General features: G+C 40.8%; 2 protein-coding genes and 1 long non-coding RNA gene across 4 annotated transcripts in view; 1 reads left to right on the top strand and 2 right to left on the bottom strand.

Moving 5' to 3' along the window:
- The window catches only part of PEAK1 (pseudopodium enriched atypical kinase 1), a 715,824-nt gene that overhangs the window by 498,024 nt on the left and 198,939 nt on the right, over positions 1-18,861 (top strand). The window lies entirely within an intron of this gene.
- LOC123652943 lies at positions 3,203-14,450 on the bottom strand. Its single transcript, XR_006742530.1, has 3 exons — positions 11,879-14,450; positions 9,452-9,460; positions 3,203-3,232 (listed from the first exon to the last, which is right to left on the bottom strand). It is a non-coding gene; the product is annotated as an uncharacterized LOC123652943 (long non-coding RNA).
- Positions 15,268-18,861, bottom strand: part of HMG20A (high mobility group 20A) — an 89,653-nt gene continuing 86,059 nt past the window's right edge. For both annotated transcript variants that reach the window (XM_036454884.2, XM_036454897.2), the window contains one exon: positions 15,268-16,360. The gene's annotated coding sequence lies outside the window, so the exon portion shown is untranslated. The remainder of the gene's footprint in view (positions 16,361-18,861) is intronic.

Here is an 18,861-nt window from a genome sequence, read left to right as displayed (position 1 = left end):
TTCATTCCTATCTCAGGACTTGGGCTGTTCTGTCTTCCCAGACTTCACAGGGCTGGTTCCTCCCCAACAAGCTGTTCTTCCTTCTAATAACTTTTTCAGAGAGTACATTCCTCTTTCCTAGTTAACTTGTATTGTTTCATCTTGTCTTGACTATCTGAGATGACTTTGTTAGGTTACTGTTTAGTCTCTTTTCCTCTGAATATAAGAGCTTCATGGGTATAGGGACCTAGAATACATCCCAACACAAGAAAGATATTCACAAATATGAATGATTAGGTCTAATTCCAATGCTTTCCCTTTGAACTCATGTCAGTCTCATGAAATAACTCTAAGGCAGTATGCTATAGTGGAATGTGGACTCAGAATTGCGTATAAATCCTTTCTTTGCCACTTCCCAATTGTATAACTGTACAAGTTGATTATCACCTTTGAGTGATAATTTACTTCTTATAAAATGGGTATAATAGTCCAACTCTATAAAGTTGAGGTAGGAGTTTTTAAATTACACAATTTATATAAAAAGCAAAGCAGACTGCTTGGCCTATACTAGGAGTACCAGTTGATAATGCAGATTTTTGTCAATAGATGGAGTTACACATATATTGATATGTATGCTATTTTGTTGTATTGACAGCAAGCTTCAAAACTTCACATGTCAAATTTTCTAAGGGTGTTCACATCATAGATATTTTTACACTTAAAAATGTCAAATTTTGTGCCAAAAATAAAAGAGCATTTGCAGGAAGTTTTAATTCATTATTTTGAGGAAAAGTGCTGCTGAAAGTTGTTGTATACTTTGGGAAGCTTATGGTGACCATACTCCTCAAGATACTTGTGAACGCTGGTTTAAATGCTTTAAAAGTGATGATTTCAATGTGAAAGACAAAGAACGTCCAGGCCAACTGAAAAAGTTTAAAGACCAACAATTACAAGCATTATTGGATGAAGATACGTGTCAAATTCTAAAACAACTCGAAGAAAGATTAAATATTGCTCAGCAAACAATTTCCAGTCATTTACAAGCAACAGGCAAGATTTTAAAGGAAGGAAAATGGGTGCCACATCATCTGAATGAAAGACAAATGGAAAACTGAAAAGTCATCAGTCAAATGTAGCTTCAACAGCTCGAAAGAAAGTATTTTTTTGCATTGAATTGTGATGAAAATGGGTTTATTTTGAGAATCCCAAACGCACAAAATCATGAGTTGATCAAGTCAACCATCAACATGGACTGCAAGGCCAGATCGCTTCGAAAAGAAGACAATGCCCTGTGTTTGGTGGGATCAGGAAGGTGTGGTGTATAATGAGCTTCTAAAACTAGGTGAAAGCGTTAATACTGATCACTACTGACAACAAATAATCAATTTGAACCATATTTTGATTGTGAAATGATCAGAATGTGCCAGAAGACATGGCAAAATAATTTTGCTTCATGATGATGCACCATTACTCACTTCAAAAAGTTAAAGACACGTTAAAAGATCTTGCCTGGAAAATATTAACTCACCTGCTGTGTTCACCAGACCTTGCTCCTTCAGATTATTACTTGTTCCAATGGATGGCACATGCACTTTCTGAGCAGCACTTCAAAACGTATGAAAAAGTGGAAAATTGGGTCTCTGGATGGTTTGCCTCAAAAACAAGGAAAGTTCTATTGGAATGGTAACCACAAATTACCTGAAAGATGGGAGAAATGTGTAGGTAGTGATGGACATTACTTTGAATAAAGCACTCTTGATGTTTCTCTTGAAATTATCGTGCTTTTGTTTATTACAAAATCCGCATTCCTAAACGGCAAATGTAGTAATATGTGTCTAATTATTATCTTTTCCTTTGACTCTTTTGTGAATTATAATAGCTAATATTTTAGGTGTCTTTTCTGTGACACTATTCTATGTGTTTTACATGGGTAAATTAATTTAATCCATATAAAAACTCTATACAATAGAAACTATAAGTATGGGGTACAGATGAGAAAACTGAGACCATGTGGTTTAAGCAACTTGCCTAAGATCACACAAGTAGGAAACTGCAGAGCCCAAATTTGAACCCAGTAGTTTCATCCAATTTCAGAGGCAGTGAAATAGTCATTGAATGTCTATTTTGACTCCATGATAAGAAATAAATCTTACATTGTAACTCAGCACATGTGTATGAAAGTTTTACAACCTAATATTTACCCTTATTATACGTAATATGTTTTGATAGTTTCTCTTTAATTTAATTAAAACAACTTATTTAATGATATATTAAATCAAAAGCACATTTGAAAAGTCATTTATTTAAATTTCAATTAATCTAACTACTCTTATCTTCCAGATACCTCAACTTTTACTAGAATAACTCTAATGGTTATCAGTTTAGACTTTTATATTTCATTTAAATTTCAGATAAAGTCCTTATTAGTTAAGATGCTGATCAACCAAGACTCTGCTCTATTATCCATTGCAAACACTTCTGCAATTATTGAAAATCCATGTTATCAGGTCGGATTCAAGCAATTCTTTCACTTCCCAAAAAAGATTTTCCTCTATAAAAGCTCTTAATATAAGGTACCCTGTGATGGAACTATTTATGCACTAGACTCTAACACCCTAAAGGCGGGAACCATGTTTTAGAAACACTTCCGTAGACCCAAATAGTGAATTGAATCAGAGAATACAGGAGCTGGTGATAAATAATTCTGACTTTTGCTCAGCTGGCTGTGGTTCAGTTATTACTCTCAATCCTGACCTTTGTGAGCTAACATGTGAGCCGAGTGTTTATTTCTGTAGATAGGGTATATTTCTGAGTGCAAACTATGTCAAAAGGTAAATAAATACAACAAAGAGAAAGCCCTTGACTAGGAACTAGGGGGGGAGGGAGTCTTTTAAATTCTGAGCAAAATGTGGAGGAAGTTTCCCCTTTTTATATCTTTCCAGTCCTTTTGTCTCCCAAATAAGGGTTTTCCAGTCCTCTTTGCAAGTTCTTTTTTTTTTTTTTTTTTTTTTTTATATATGTTTTTTATTAATTTCAGGGAGGAAGGGAGAAGGAAAAAGAGAGAGAAACATCGATGATGAGACTCATTGATTGGCTGCCTCCTGCACGCTTCCTACTGGGGATCGAGCCTGCAACCCAGTCATATGCCTTTGACCGGAATTGAACCTGGGACCTTTCAATCCATAGGCTGACACTTTACCCACTGAACCAAACTGGCTAGGGCCCTTTGCAAGTTCTTAAAGAGCCCTATGTGCTGAAGCTTTCAGACCTCAACCAAAGGCCTGGCCAGGCACCAGCACTGATAACTTCATCTGGTGGTGTTTTATAGTCTCTCTAAAATGAGAGTAAAAAGGTCTTTCAGGACCAGACAATTAAAGGGGCAGTGACTAGATTCAGATTGCTAGTCTGCCAAAATGTCTCTTTTTCCCTATCTTTTCCCTCCTTTGATCCACAAGCTGATTTTCAGCTTTGGGGTTTCAATAGAAGACTTCAAGCTGTGTTTAATCTCTTTTTAAAATTTTTATTACCTAAGGGATTGTGATGATAGACCAAAAATCTGATCTGGAGTAATATCTAGGACTTACTATAATAATTCTATCTATTAGCTGTTTTAAACCTGCTGGCTCTCTTAGAGGAAGAGAGAGGGAGTCTGCACAGGTTTATTTCTTGCTTTAGAGCAGTTGGAGTGGTGAGAATCACGTTTCAGAGTTCCATCTATTTATTTCTTTAATTGGCCCATCTTCCGTGTTCTGCTCATGTCTGTCTTATTGCCTAATATATCTCCTCAAGGATCATGGCTCTGAAAGGACGTCAGGGAAAGTGGACATTAGTGGACTCCTCTGACTACTTCTATGCTGAAGAGGGATGGCGTTTTTTGTTTTGTTTTTGTTTTTTCAGAGCCAGGAGATCCTTGCTGTCAGAGGGATGATGAGGCCTGGGTACAGAAGGAGGTGGGCTTGTGACCTGGTGGAGACAAAATGTATTATAAAATTTAGTGTTATTTGGCAATTAGAATAGCAAGAGTTACAACAAATATTTTGGTGGAAGGGAAAGAAAATATTTCAGTTCTAATAACTTCTATTGAAATAGAATTTTTCTCCTTAAAATCACCCTTATGTTTATTAAAGAGCCAAATTAAGACCAATTTATCTATTGTATTCAATTTGGCCTGATTATTTGCATAAACATAATAAGAATGTTAACGGACTACCTTTCCTGGAATTTCATAAGTGAATCTTTTTTTAAAATTTAGTATTTATTGTTCAAATTATTACAATTGTTTCTCCTTTTTCCCCCCATAGCTCCCCTCCACCTGGTTCCCACCCCACCCTCTGCCCTTACCTCCCCCACACTGTCCTCATCCATAGGTGAACGATTTTAGTCTAGTCTCTTCCTGTGCCCCTCATACCCTTTCCCCTCTGATTATTATCAATCCACTCCCTTTCTTTGCCCCTGATTCTATTATATTCATCCATTTATTCTGTTAATCAGATTTTTAATTCACTTGATTTTTAGGTTCACTTGTTGATAGATATGTATTTGTTGTTCATAATTTTTATCTTTACTTTTTTCTTCTTCTTCTTAAAGAATACCTTTCAGGATTTCATATAATACTGATTTGGTGGTGATGAACTCCTTTAGTTTTTTCTTATCTGTGAAGCTCTTTATCTGACATTCCAATCTGAATGATAACTTTGCTGGATAGGGTAATCTTGGTTGTAGGTTCTTGCTATTCATCACTTTGAATATTTCTTGCCACTCTCGTCTGGCCTGCATAGTTTCTATTGAGAAATCAGCTCCCTTGTAGGTAATTAACTGATTTTCTCTTGCTGCTTTTAATATTCTCTCCTTGTCTTTAGCCCTTGGCATTTTAATTATGATGTGTCTTGGTGTGGTCCTCTTTGGATTCCTTTTGTTTGGGGTTCTGTACACTTCCTGGATTGTAAGTCTATTTCTTTCACCAGGTGGGGGAAGTTTTCTTTCACTATTTCTTCCAATATGTTTTCAGTATCTTGCTCTCTCTCTTCTTCTGGAACCCCCATAATTTTGATGTTGGTATGCCTGAAGTTGTCCCAGAGGTTCTTACACTTTCAACTTTTTGGGTTCTTTTTTCATTTTGCTTTTCAGGTTGAGTGTTTTTTGCTTCTTTGTATTTCAAATCTTTGACTTGATTCTTGTGTTCCTCTAGTCTGCTGTTGAGTCTCTGTAATATATATATATATTTCAGTCAGTGTAGCTTAATTTCTAGTTGGTCCCCTTTCATATTTTTAAGGGTCTCATTAAATTTGTCAGCCTTTTCTAGGAAATTCTTGAAAACATTATAACTTGTTTTGAATTCTATATCTAGTCGTTTGTTCTCCTCCATTTCTTTCATTTGTGATCTTTTTTTTTTTTTTTGTCTCCATATTTTCACTGCTTTCCTGAGTTGGTAGGGTAGCTTTGTGTGGTAGGTTTCCTATAAGGCCTGGTGGGTCAGCCTCCCCAGTTACCTGAGGTGGACAGTCTTGGTGCTCCCCTTTGTGGTCTGTGTGTACAGCCTTATTGTAGTTAAGTCTTGATTGTTGGCGTTACTGGGAGGAATTGACTTCCAGGCCAATTGGCTGTATCAGCTGTGTCTACGCTAGGATACCTTGTGTATTGGAGACAGCCTTATAGGACCAGACTTACAAAATTGCAAAAACCTCTGCGCTCAGCTTGGATGGGGTGGAATCTCAGGGCTGAGCAGACAGTCTTGGCTTTTTGTCAGCCTTGCCCTTATGTACGCCCCTCCTGACCTCTGCCTTCCACGTATCCCATGAGTTTCCGCCTGACAGTCCAGATTCCCCCCATAAGAGTGTGGGTCCTCCAGGGGCTCACCTGGAACTGGGTTTCAGTGCGGTCAGAACTGAAACTCAAGGCAGTCAGGAGCTTCTGACTCCATTCACTATGGAAAGCCTGTGGCAACCTCCACAGTCAGACCTCTCTGTGCGCACTTAGGCTCGCCCTCCCCCCCAGACTCCTGCCCACTGCAGCTCCCCCAAGTCTCCAAGTCTCCAGAGTCTCCGTGTTCCTTTCTCTACTGTCCAGACTCCACCCTTATGAGCCTGGATTCATGGGGTTTTGGCCAGAGCTGGGGTTCAGTGCAGTCAGAACAGGGGTTCACTGCAATCAAAACTGGGGTTTAGTGCAGTTGGAACTGGGGTTCAGTGCAGTCAGGGGCTTCCTTTCCCCTCCCGCCAGCCAGTAAGGTTGCCCTTACTCTCTGAGTGTCTCCGTACCTCAGCCCTTTGAGGCTCCTCTGATCCGTGAGCTTTTCTCTTTCCTTCTAGTTGTAGAATTTCCACTCAGTTTTGGATGATGTCCATTCTGTCTTTTAGTTATTGTTTTGGAATTGTGCAAAGCAGCAGTTGTGCTTACCTAGTCCACCATCTTCGTTTCTTCTCATGATTGAATCTTAATATGCCCTGTAGGGTCAGGAAGCCAAGCCATCCAGCTGCTGTTAGACCTGCCTGTAGTATCTGCTGAGTTAGGTGAACTTCTCACCTGTAGCGATTCCACCTGGGCCCACATCCTAGGCTTTAAGGCCCATCTCAGCAGCCCTTCTACTCGTTTCGGCCTAGAATGCATGTGGGTTCCACAGGGATGCAGAGACGCCCTTATTGCTCCCCTTCTACTCTGACCAACTGCCAGTGATGGTAGGGTATGGGCCTGACACTCCAGTGCCATCTATTTTCAGGTCTACCAAGCAGGATACCAGGCTTTCTCCTTGACCTTCTTCTTGGCTTCAAGTCTTCAGAGTTCAGGCAGGGCTCTTTAAAACATGATACTCCAGTCAAAATTTTTGGTCAATAAAACCACTATTGGAAACAGGTCTTACTGAATTTATGCAAAGAAATGTATTGCCAAATTTCGGAGGAATTATATAAGGAGAAAAATATACTGACCTGCTTTAAGATTTTCTGATTTTCCTTTTCATGGACTCTTTAATATTTTTCTAAATGTATTATAGTAAAGCAGTAACTGTTTTTCAATGATAAGAAGAAATTTAAAATGCACCTATACTCAAGTAGACAGTTATGGCTGCCCCTGTAGTAGGGTTCCCCCTAATTGACTTATCCTTAAACAACATATGGCCTTGGGGGGGAGAAGGGGTGTGACACACTCTCTCAGAACGGACTAAGAGAATAGCTTCTCTACAAGAGTTTTATCCCTTTACAGGGTCTTATATGTCATAGCATCTATTTTGAGGACTGGTACTCAGCACTTTCCTGTTCTAAATAGGCCTTCTCTACTGTCCCAAAGTTGAGGTTTGTGCTACCCCTGATTTAGGCATGGTCACACAGGCCTGCAAGGCAGTACATAGGCTGCCAACTGTCTCTCAATAGAGACCAAAATCTGATAGGTATTTCTCCTTGCCCATTTGGGCATCTGCCCTTTTGGCAGCTAGGTACCCTTTACTTCTTTTGGGGTTTAACCCTATATAACCCCATTCCAGGACAGCTATCATATGACTATAACAATGATGCTTAGTGTGGGAAACTGGACATTTGCCAGTTATTCCCAAAGACTACTAAAGCCTGTGGACCTATATAGGTCTATAGTAATTGGTGGCAGTTCCATTCAAATCTGAAAGAGAATTAAAGGTGAATATAATATTATTAACAAATGAAACATAATATTGGCACCGAGGCAGCATCCCTTGCCATTAAACATGATACATGGTAAAACCACATAAAACACCTCTTAGAGAGTGCGACTAAAGTTCACTGTAGACCCTGTTATACAAAAGTAAACTGTCCTTGACTCTCTGGAGTCATATCCATGGAGAAGGCACCAATTAAGTTCATCACGTAGTTTTCTCTAAGTCACAGTTATCAAATGCCATTGGCTCCTCTTTGCTGGTCACACGGGACACCTGTGGGGCTGTGTGCGGAGACCATTCTTCTTCACTCTAGCCGCAAACAGCCTGCCCAATCTCCCTAGAATGTATTCTGGCATGGGAGAAAGTTGTTTTGCTGTACACAGGCAGCTTAACCCCTATACAACTGGGCTTGGACATGTGCCCAGAAGGCTGCAGTCCACATTAGCAAGTTTATCCTGCAGTCTCCAGTCCTGCCAACTGAGGCTCCGGCCAGTGCCTCAGTCAGACTTCTCCTCTCCCAGGAGAGTCTCAGAATCCTGAAGGCCTTCTGGTCCAGGGAGAGTGTCTTCCCTCCACCCTCTTCTGTTCTAAACAGGCCTGGTAAATGCTGTTTACCAATTATAGGGCCTTGCCATCCTTGTCTTTTACTGCCCTTTGACTTTTTAACCTGCCAGCCTAAAATAGCCAGGACTGCAGTTAGAAACAACTTTGCATATTGCTAAGTACTCTGGAGGCTGCAACCTGGGCATCAGGCCTCCTGCCTTCCCTCTTGTCCCCTTTGTGGCAGAGCAGTGACCAGGCCTCTCCCAAGGGGGTGTACTGGAAGGGAATATTAGCCCCTCCTCTCCCAGCAGCAGAAGATACTGGCAGCTGCTGTTGTAGTTCTGAACCTTTTAGCACATTTGCAAACAGGGAGTTTTCACTAGCTCCATTGCTGGCTGCTTTCACAGATTCCAGGGCTCACTGCTTGTCTCCCTTTAACTAGTAAACTAAACGCTTAAGTCTTTCATTGCATGTTGTAAAACACTTATAACTCACTTGGCAGCAAGTTGGGTGTTGGGTCACTGGCATCCCTGGCTTATTGCTGCAGTTTCTGCTTCTCCAGGTGCTACAGGGGCTTGGGTATGGATAGCAAATGACACTGACTGGATTTCTATTAGTCTTCCTCAGTACTTTCATATGTTATTTACCCTTTGTTAGGAAGGCAAAATGCAAATTATTTACTTTTCCTGGCTTACTGGCCTGTATTATTTAATTATTTTCCTTTTAATATTTCTCTTCTCCTGATTACATACATAACCTTTATAAATTTTATATTTCTAAATTAACTTTTAAATCTTTAAAAACGCAAAACCATGCCTCAGACCTTTCATTAAGTATTCTTTTTGCTATATCTTAATAACTTGTACTGGCCTTTTCTTTCTTTTTTCTTTAAAATGTATTAGAATTCCTTATTCTTAGAAGCCTCTATCTTTCAATGATTACCAAAAAGTAAACAGTCAGCATTTCTTAGATTAACATTTATGATAATACTTTAAATATACTTTTGCTTTTAAGAAAGCATACCTTTAACAAAGTACAAGAGACCTTCTGTGATAAAACTAAGAGCAAGCAAGTTAATACATGTAACATAGTTAGTTTTCTGTTTTTGCCTTTCTTAATTTTATGTGCATAGATTTTCCGAGCCTCTTTTAACAGCGTTATTTAGGTTCTGAGTCCCACTGGAGCTCCTGGGGTTAGAAATCTTCTATCTGCTGGGAGCACACCAGGCCAGCCAGGTGCTTCCTTTCCCAGATAACTATAGCCAACTTTCAAATTATCCCCCCTTCTTTTGCTAGTCAGCTGAGCCACCTGGGTCTTCTAGCAGAGTTTTGAATTCTTTTTTTATTGCTTTAACTCCTTTCTTCTGATGGCGCAGTGGCCTGATGGCGGTTGGGACCTTAAGATAGCTCTCCTCTCAAGGGGGAGGCTGGGATTGTAAAACACCATCTTGACTGTTCCCTTCTATCATCTCTGAAAAACTTTATTTAAATTCTCTATTATACCTTAATAACTTTCATATTTGGTCTTGACTATATAATTAATCCTTTTCTTTTCAGGCCAATAATGTATTGTATTTTAAAGTTCCTTTGCTGAACATTCTGACGCAGCCCAAGAAGCACCCAGTAATCTCGCCCTGCCAGGCTCAGAGACAGAAACCTTTCTAATGTGGCTGGACAATGAGATTTTCTTTATATGTATTGGAAGGGTTAAAGAGAATAAAACGGGGCAGAAAAAGATTTATTGTGTTTTGCAGAAAGCTTGTGGCCTTGAGTCAAGCATAGATCAGATAAGACACCTGGTAAGAAACCAAGGATGGACTAGACCCCCATGCCAGCAGAGCGGTTTGCAGCCAGCAAAAATAAACAAAAACCTATCCCTGCCGATGCCCCCTCCCTGTCTTTCTGCATTAACCATTTACTCTGTTCTTAGTAGGGGCAACAAGCCAAGTGGTCAGAGATCCTATGTATCAAGGCTTTTTATACTTGACACATCCTTTTCTCTGTAACAGCTGCTCTTCCTCCCAGATTTTTCTTTCTTTATTCTAAGTCCCAGAAGGATTTCAAATCCTCCTCCTCCTCCTTTACCACTTTTGATCTCTCTGACCACCACCCCTGTCCCCTAGCCTAGGGCTCCTCAATCTCAGCAGGCTGAGAGCATACCACCCTACCCAGTGAATCCCACCGCCACCACCCCACCTCACACCCGCTCATGAACAGTTTTCAGCCTTGCTCCTCCAGTCAGAGTGGATGCTGTTCCTAAGAGAGATCCACAGCAAATCTATCAGGAAGGGCAGGCAGGTTGCAGGTCTCAGGACCACGATTCTCTGCTTGCTAGAAGGGCCAAAAAAGGCAGCCACAAAGCAGTTAATTATGAAAAGTTAGCAGAAATCACCCAGAAAGTCATAAAAATCTGGCAGTCTTTTTAGCGTTACACAGGCCATGAGAAAATGTACTAATTTTAACCCAACAGGCTTTAATTTAGCAGGGGAGAAAAGGGTAGTGGTCTAGCCTTTGTTTAAATTTCTCTGGGTTGCAACCTTTACAAATTTTACACTTTTAAATTAACCATAGACTTTTAGAAATTAAACCCAACAGAACAAAATCAAAGATCAGAGAAGAGCAAATTAAAGTCCCTACTGTACAAATATAGACAGAAATTTCATTAGCTAAGCAGGCTAATTCCCTCCATGATAGAGTAAGAATGACCTTGAGAAAAGAATTCTTAGCAGCTGCTTGGGACAGCTGCAGTCTGCCAGAGCCCAGCCTCACCATACACATTTAGGCTTCCCCCTAAAGCGGGGTTTGCCCTATCTTTAAATACTCTCACGTGTACAGCCAGACGGCACAAAGTTGCTTTCGCTTCACACAGGCTCTCACACTTACATGCATACACTATAGTCCGAGTTTTGATTTTCACCCACAGAAAATCCCTAAGGCAAATATTTTGCCTAAGTAGTGTTCAGTTACTTTTTCTGCCCATAAAGGCATGCCTGAACTTGGACTGCACTGAGTTTAAACTGTCCACCCGATTCCTGACTGATTTACTGACCAAGCTCCCCTTCCACTCTTTTGGAGTGGGCCTGACTACCTGGGGCCCCTACCTTACTGTTTCTGTTAACAGATCCAGAAGTGTTTGCCCACTTTCTCCAGATGACAGTCGGGTTTTAGGCTGAGGTCCTGGAGCACCCGAAGCCCCCCAGTTCAATTCCACTAAATCAGCAGAGTGGCGCCTCCCAAAGGCCTATCCGGCACCCCCAAGGCCCCAACCTCCCACAGAGGACAAAAAGACCAGTGTGGTTGGGCTTCATGGTCAGGGAACCAGATGTTACAGAAGACTGGAGAAAAACCAAGCAACACTTAAAGTTACACTTTATTATTATTATGCCAGCAGGGCCCTGACCGGTGTGGCTCAGTGGATAGAGCATCGGCCTGAGGACTGAAAGGTCCCAGGTTTGATTCCGGTCAAGGGCATGTACCTTGGTTGCAGGCACATCCCCAGTAGGGGGTGTGCAGGAGGCGCTGATTGATGTTTCTAGTTCTCTATCCTTCGCCCTTCCTCTCTGTAAACAATTATGCCAGCAGGCTCAGAAAAACAATGTCTTTCAAATTTTGAGCAAAATACGGAGGAAGTTTTCCCTTTTTATATTTTCCAGCCCTTTTGACTCCCAAATAAGGGTTTTCCAGTCCCCTTTGCAAGTTCTTAAAGAGCCCCAGGTGCTTTGCCAGCACTGATAACTTCCTGGGGATGGTTTACCACCTCTCTAAAATGGGAGTAAACAGGTCTTGCAGGACCAGACAATTAAAAAGGCAGTGACTAGATTCAGATTGCTAGACCCCAAAATGTCTTTTTTCCCATCAACAGCTAGCTGTTAGTCATGTGACAGTTCTGGAAGGGGTGAATGTGATTTCCAGAAAGACTTTACAGTGTGCTGACTCAGCTAGATTTGTCCATTTTGCCCTTGCCCTCTTCATTATGCTGCCAAGAATTTCAAATGATGACTGATGAATGACAAGTGGCTATTTTGGACCATGAGGTGACCTTGAAAATGGAACCATGTTATGGGGCAGAGGAGCTCTATACTGATCTTGAATTACCAACCTCTGGAATACTTTTCCGAGAGATACATTTCTTGTTTAACCTTTTGCTGATTTGGGTTGTCAGAAGAGAAAACGAGCCCAGGCCAGTGTAGCCTATGATTAGAGTGCTGGCCTGCAAACGGAAGGGTCATGGGTTAGAATCTTGGTCAAGGGCGCATGCTCCTGGATTGCAGACTCAATTCCCAGGCTGAGTCGGAGCACGTGCAGGAGGCAATCAATCAATGTCTCTCTCCCTACCTTCCACTTTCTCTAAAAATCAATGGGAAAATATATCCTTGGATGAGGATTAATAAAAAACACAAAAACAAGCTAACACCCCCCCACCCCCCCCCACCAAAAAAAAAAAGAGAGAGAGAGGAAATTAGAGTTGGAACAAAGCAAATCTTGTCCAATGCCACACAACTGTCTTCTTGGACATTAGGCTGTGGAAGCCAGATTACCTCACCCTAGGATTTTAAAAGCATGGTGGCACCCTGGCCCTGTGGCTCAGTTGATTGGAACGTTGTCCTATACACTGAAAGGTCATAGGTTCCATTCCCAGTCAGGACACATACCCAGGTGGCAAGTTCAATCCTGGGTCAGTCAGGACTGCTTCCCCAATGCACCTCTTACTGGGGATCGAACCCTCCATCTCTCAGTGTACAGAATATGACACTCAGATGACAATGCTCCAACCAACTAAGCCACACTGCCAGACTTCTACCCTGGCAGGTGTTGGTCAGTGGTTAAGAGTGTCAGTCTGTGGACAGAAGAGTCTAGGGTTCAAATTCCAGTCAAGGGCACATACCTGAGTTGCAGGTTCAATACTTGGGCCAGTTGGGATGCATTGTGGTATGTAACCAACCAATCTCTCTCTCTCACCCTTCCCCCTCTCTCACCTCTCTCTCTTTTCTTCCCTCTCCCCTTTCTTCCCTTCCACTCTCTCTAAATATCAATGGAAAAATATCTTCAGATAAGGATTAACAACAACAACAACAACAAAAACAAAGAAAAATCAGACCTCTTTTAAGTTGCCTCCTTAATACTACTGCTATATTAAAATGAATTACCATTCATTGTATTATTATAACATGCTTTAAAAGAGCTGAACTTTCAAACAGGCTAAGATACATTTGAATAAGAAATTAGTAAAATGAATGTGTTACTGTTTTGAAATCATAACAGACTTATTAATTAATGTAGGGTTGACAATCTTTAAGATGAAAAGGCAGAGGTAGGAGTCTTTTCATTAAAATGCAGATAAAATTAAATAGGATTGATTCAACATAAAAATTTTAATAAGGCAGATGTCAAGCAAGCATATTGACGTCTTAAAAAACAAAAAAAATATAAAAGTTTCATTACAAAAACATTTATACAGAAAACTTGGCATTTCAACAGTTTCAAATATGTACACACATTTTTTTCTAAAATTTAATTTTGTTAGAAATAAAATACTTTGCCTCACTTTCCTCAGCTGTCCCTTAAGTTTTAAAATTACAAAAATCTATAACATTGAATAGGGAACAACTGATTTCTTGAGAAGAACATAAATGCAGTAATATCTATAAGGTTATTGGAAAGCATGAATTAGGTATCATATTAGTCTGTAACCTCATTTGCTACCTCTTGGTTGGCCACAGAGGAGAGAGGAGGCAACACAGAGGTGCTTTATGAGACCTGATGGTATGGTGGCAGTTGAATCCCAGCCACCAGTGAGTCAGGTATGTAGCTGCCGGGAGAGCCAGCATTTCAAAAGCAGGCTGCTTATTTGTGAAAACCATTTCAGACTGTAGGCTTTTTCAAGAGCTTATACATTTCTGAATAAGCAGATGTTTTAAGTCAATGTCAGATGTTCTATATCTAGAGTCAGGAGAATGTTATCTTTGGACTAAGTAATAGCCTTTCCTGGTTAACAGAACTCTAACATAGCTGCACAAAACTAACAGAGGGAAGAAACAAGGGAAATATCAGGAGGAAGAAAAATCAAAAGGCATCAGGCAGAAGGCAGTCACAAATTTCCAGAACTGGCTTGGATGTCCTTCTGCTAGATGGTGTGTTCTAGGTTGGATTTAGCAGGCAAGGAATCTAAGAGAAGTGACAGCACCAGCAGTGACAGATGAGAACAGAATAGGAAAATATGGAAAAAAGCAGGTGAGCTGGCAAGGATTATAGCAATAAGCAATAGATAATGATGGGCTTTTATTCTAAAATATTGCCAAGTGGTGATATGTGTTTTTTTTTTTTTTTTTTAAATATATATTTTATTGTGTTTTGTTTGTTTGTTTTTGTTTTTTGGTTTTTTTTACAGAGAGGGAGAGGGATAGAAAGTTAGAAACATCGATGATGAGAGAGAGACATCGTTCAGCTGCCTCCTGCACACCCCCCACTGGGGATGTGCCTGCAACCAAGGTACATGCCCTTGACTGGAATCGAACCTGGGACCTTCCAGTCTGCAGGCCGACACTCTATCCACAGCCAAACTGGTTTCGGCAATATGTGGGCTTTAGTGCATGGAAATTTGATGTGTGTTCATATGAGACATTAAAAAAAGCTGTCTGCCTGGCTGGTGTGGCTCAGTGGTTGAGCGTCAACCTATGAACTTGGAGGTCCTGGTTCGATTCCCAGTCAGGACACATACCCGGTTTTCAGGTTCAATCTCCAGTGTGGAGCATGCAGGCGTCAGCTGATCAATGATTCTGTCTCATCGTTCATGTTTCTATCTCTCTCTCCCTATATGAAATCAATAATAAAAATATATTTAAAAATTAAATTAAAAAGGCTGTCTCCCCACCTCTTTGGGCTATTGAAGAAATCAGGTAAGAAGATGCTGAAAAGACAGGATGGTACAGCAATGTCACCAGGGGGTTTCCGACTTGCACCCTGATTTGTGAGAATGTTGTGAGGAGGCCACATGTCCACCTGCATTAGTAGTGTGGAGTCTTTGGTTCCAAAGACCAGAGCTGCAGCAGTCTTGTGTTTGTAGAGCATCAAGACAAAACCAAACCTTTAGGGGTGAATTGGGAACCCTTCTCTTTTGGTGTTTAAAAAAATGTACTTACTAAAGGGGGAAAAAGGAAGGAAAACCTGTTCTTTTGCATATATGATTATAGAAGGAAGACAAAAGACATGAGAATTCCTCTGTGTCCTTTCTTGTCAGCTCAAGAGACTATTGTGATGACATCTCAGCCTAACCACTCCTGTGAATCAGTGTACCTAAAGCAGAGTCAGTTTTTACTTATGATAAACGTTTTTTCCTCCCAATGCCAAACGAGACTATTTTTTTCTGTTCTCTCCTATTTACCAAAGACTTTTCTGAATAAGCAGATGTTTTAAGTCAAAACATCAGGCAGAAGGCAGTCACAAATTTCCAGAACAGCAAAAAATGTTCCAGAAGACATTGTCAACAGCTGGGCTGGAATGCAGGGTATGTGCAGGAGCTAAGTTCAGAAAACAGCAGGCAGGACTGAGGAGGAAGGAAAGCTTATTCTCAGGGTAGCAATCACAAAATCTCCATGAGGGCTGGCACCCACTGCACACTGTGGGGGACAGGGAACAGTCTCCGCCACAGAACATAGTTAAAAAGAAGCTCCTTTCTTTGGAGTCACAGTAGGATAAAGATAGAAGATTGGGCCTGTTCAATAAGAGAAACTCTCCTTCAGAACTCTGCTGAGCAACGAAGCCCAGAGGTCAGAAAATGGAGATGTGTAATTTGGTGGGGGTTAAGGGAATAAAAAGATAACAACCAAAGGCATTAAAAAAGTGACAGGTAGATAAGAAAACCAGAGCACCACTGATAAAAAGGGTCTAAATCTTAAGTAGAACAATGAGAAGGCTTCCTTTATGCTGTAGAAGATGACAAGAGGATATATGCAGATCCAATTTAACAGAAAAGCAGATGACAGAAAACTGAAGACTTAGGAGAGTGGCTGCACACTTTCAAAGCTTCGCAAAGACGATTCCATAGGGAGCTCATAAACATGTTCTTTTTGCTGCTCCCTCAGATGGCTTCCTGGGTGAAGGCATTTAACTCACAGCTGATAGTTCCTTCACAAGCAGAGTCATCTGTACTCCTCTGCTTCTACTCAGTTCAAATTTTCACAGGTGGCTTCTCATTCCTCACATCTTGGAGCTCTAATACCTGTAGGTGAGGGGGTAATGGGGGGGAGAGAGAGTAAGAGAGAGAGAATGGGGGAGGGAGAGAGAAAGAGGGAAAGGGAGGGAGGGAAAAAGGGGGATGTAGGAAAATTATTTAGCTGAACACAGATAAGCAACTATCAGGAACAAATCTGACGACAGAAAAATCAGTACTATACTTTAGTCCAAAGAATGGATAGTCAATTAAAATCCTTTTTCTTCAAGTATAAGTCTAAGAATCTCTGCATGTGTAGGAGACTCAATTGCAATCAAGTATTTTCTCCAACCCTCAATCAGCCAGATATTTATCATTCGTTTAGACTGAAATCAAGCAACATATGGATTTTGATAGTTTGTATATAAAGTGGTCATCTCTCAATATGAAATCACCCCCAAGGCCTCCCAGAGCCATATTTTTTTCTAGGTACAGGTTAGCCATGAGAGAGATGCCAGCTGGGATAATTCTTCCATTGTAAATCTATAAAAATAATTTTTTACTTGATTGACCAAAATTTTATATATTATAATTACTAGATTGTTTTTTTTTCTATTTACCTCTTATTTATCTTAATGCTTTCATTCTAAAAAATTTTATGCTTTCCCCTTACACACTTGCACCTCCTTAATAACGTTTTAGAAACTCCACTAATCCAGAGTTTTAATATACCAGTATGTGTTCTACACCTGGATTCTGTACTCGTCTACATAGTTATTTCCAGGTAAGACATTTTGCCTCTTTGGAAATCAGTTTCTTTATATGTAAAAATATTGGAATTTCTAAAGGTCCCTTCTTGTGCTAATTTGCTCCTCTAAAATGAGAAACCATTAGCTTCTCTTCTATCCTGACTCCTTACAGTGGCACCACAAATGCTAAGGACATCAGGTCTACGTATCTGTACATATTTGTATAATGAAGCCAACCTAGTATTAATCGTAATATTTATAACTGTTTTGTTTGACAGTTTTGAGGGTATCGGGTATCCAGTTTTAGTTATGATTGCATGGCTAGATTGTAAGAATCTATAAGTAATAAAATGATTCACATTTTCAGGTATTTTTTCAAGGGAAAAATATTTGTAGTTTAAAATAAAGAATAATAACATTCTAGGTTTTCAAAGACACTTTGGCCCTGGCCAGTGTGGCTCATTGGTTGAATGTTTTTTGTTGGTTCCATTGAGGTATGTGTAGGAGGCAGCGGAGCGATGTATCTCTCTCTCTCTCAGAAACAAAAATTAGTAAAGACATTAAAAAAAAAAAGACACTTCTGCCAAAACCAGTTTGGCTCAGTGGATAGAGCATCAGCCTGCGGACTAAAAGGTCCCAGGTTCGATTCCGGTCAAGGGCATGTACCTTGGTTGCAGGCACATCACCAGTGGGGAGTGTGCAAGAGGCAGCTGATTGATGATTCTCTCTCATAGATGTTTCTAACTCTCTATCCCTCTCTCTTCCTCTCTGTAAAAAATCAATAAAATATAATTAAAAAAAAAAAAGACACTTCAGAAAACAGATACTATAGTTTATATCCCTAAAATTGGTAAAGGACCATCTTATTATTAGGATAATGCTCAACACAGAAAACCACTTGTGGCTCAAAAATAACTGCCCTATATTTATGTGAGGTGACACCATGTTATCTGTTATTGTGTTCTTTCACAATATCCTATACCTGTGGTCGGCAAACTGTGGCTTGAGAGTCACATGTGACTCTTTGGTCCCTTGAGTGTGGCTCTTCCACAAAATACCACAGCCTGGACGAGTCTATTTTGAAGAAGTGGTATTAGAAGAAGTTTAAAAAATTTGGCTCTCAAAAGAAATTTCAATCATTATACTGTTAATATTTGGCTCTGTTGACTAATGAGTTTGTTGACCACTATCCTACACTGTTTCTCCCAGCTCTCTCTTTTTAAGCCCATAAGAAAACACTATGTGAAAATGAGAAAAATGATGAGCTCCTCAAAACCCAGGCCTAGATTTACAAGCTGTTCCTTTCACAAAAAGCAAAAATAATGCTAGTGCTTTATTCTGCAGGCAGTATAGCCATCCTATATAATAAAGAGGTAATACGCAAATTAATCCTCATACCCTCACAAGATGGCTGCCTACGGCAACCAGGCTGGCAGTGGGGTTAGTGAGGGATGACCAAACAACTGAACAGCAGTCTGTGAAGGGCAACCAGGCTGGAAGAGGGGCCATGAGGGGCAACCAGGCCAGTGGGGAGGTGGGGAGGCAGTTGGGGGTGATTAGGTTGGCAGAGGAAGGCAGTTAAGGATGACCAGACCAACGGGGGTGGGGGGCAGTTAGTGGCAACCAAGCCGGCAGAGGGGGAAAGTTGGGGGCGACAGTAAGGGGTGACCAGGTTGGCAGGTGGGTCAGTAAGGAGTGACCAGGTTAGCAGGGAGGGGACAGTTGGGGGCGACCTGGCTAGCAGCAGGGGGCAGTTAGGGGTGACCAAGTAGGCGGGGGGGGGGGGGGGCAGTTAGGGGAGACCAGGCAGGGAGGCAGGTG

This window comes from Pipistrellus kuhlii, unplaced genomic scaffold (genome assembly GCF_014108245.1).
Source record: "Pipistrellus kuhlii isolate mPipKuh1 unplaced genomic scaffold, mPipKuh1.p scaffold_m20_p_1, whole genome shotgun sequence".
In the NCBI taxonomy this organism is placed as follows: domain Eukaryota; kingdom Metazoa; phylum Chordata; class Mammalia; order Chiroptera; family Vespertilionidae; genus Pipistrellus; species Pipistrellus kuhlii.
Note: the sequence above shows the minus strand (reverse complement) of the source record. Positions and strands in the feature narration are given on the sequence as shown.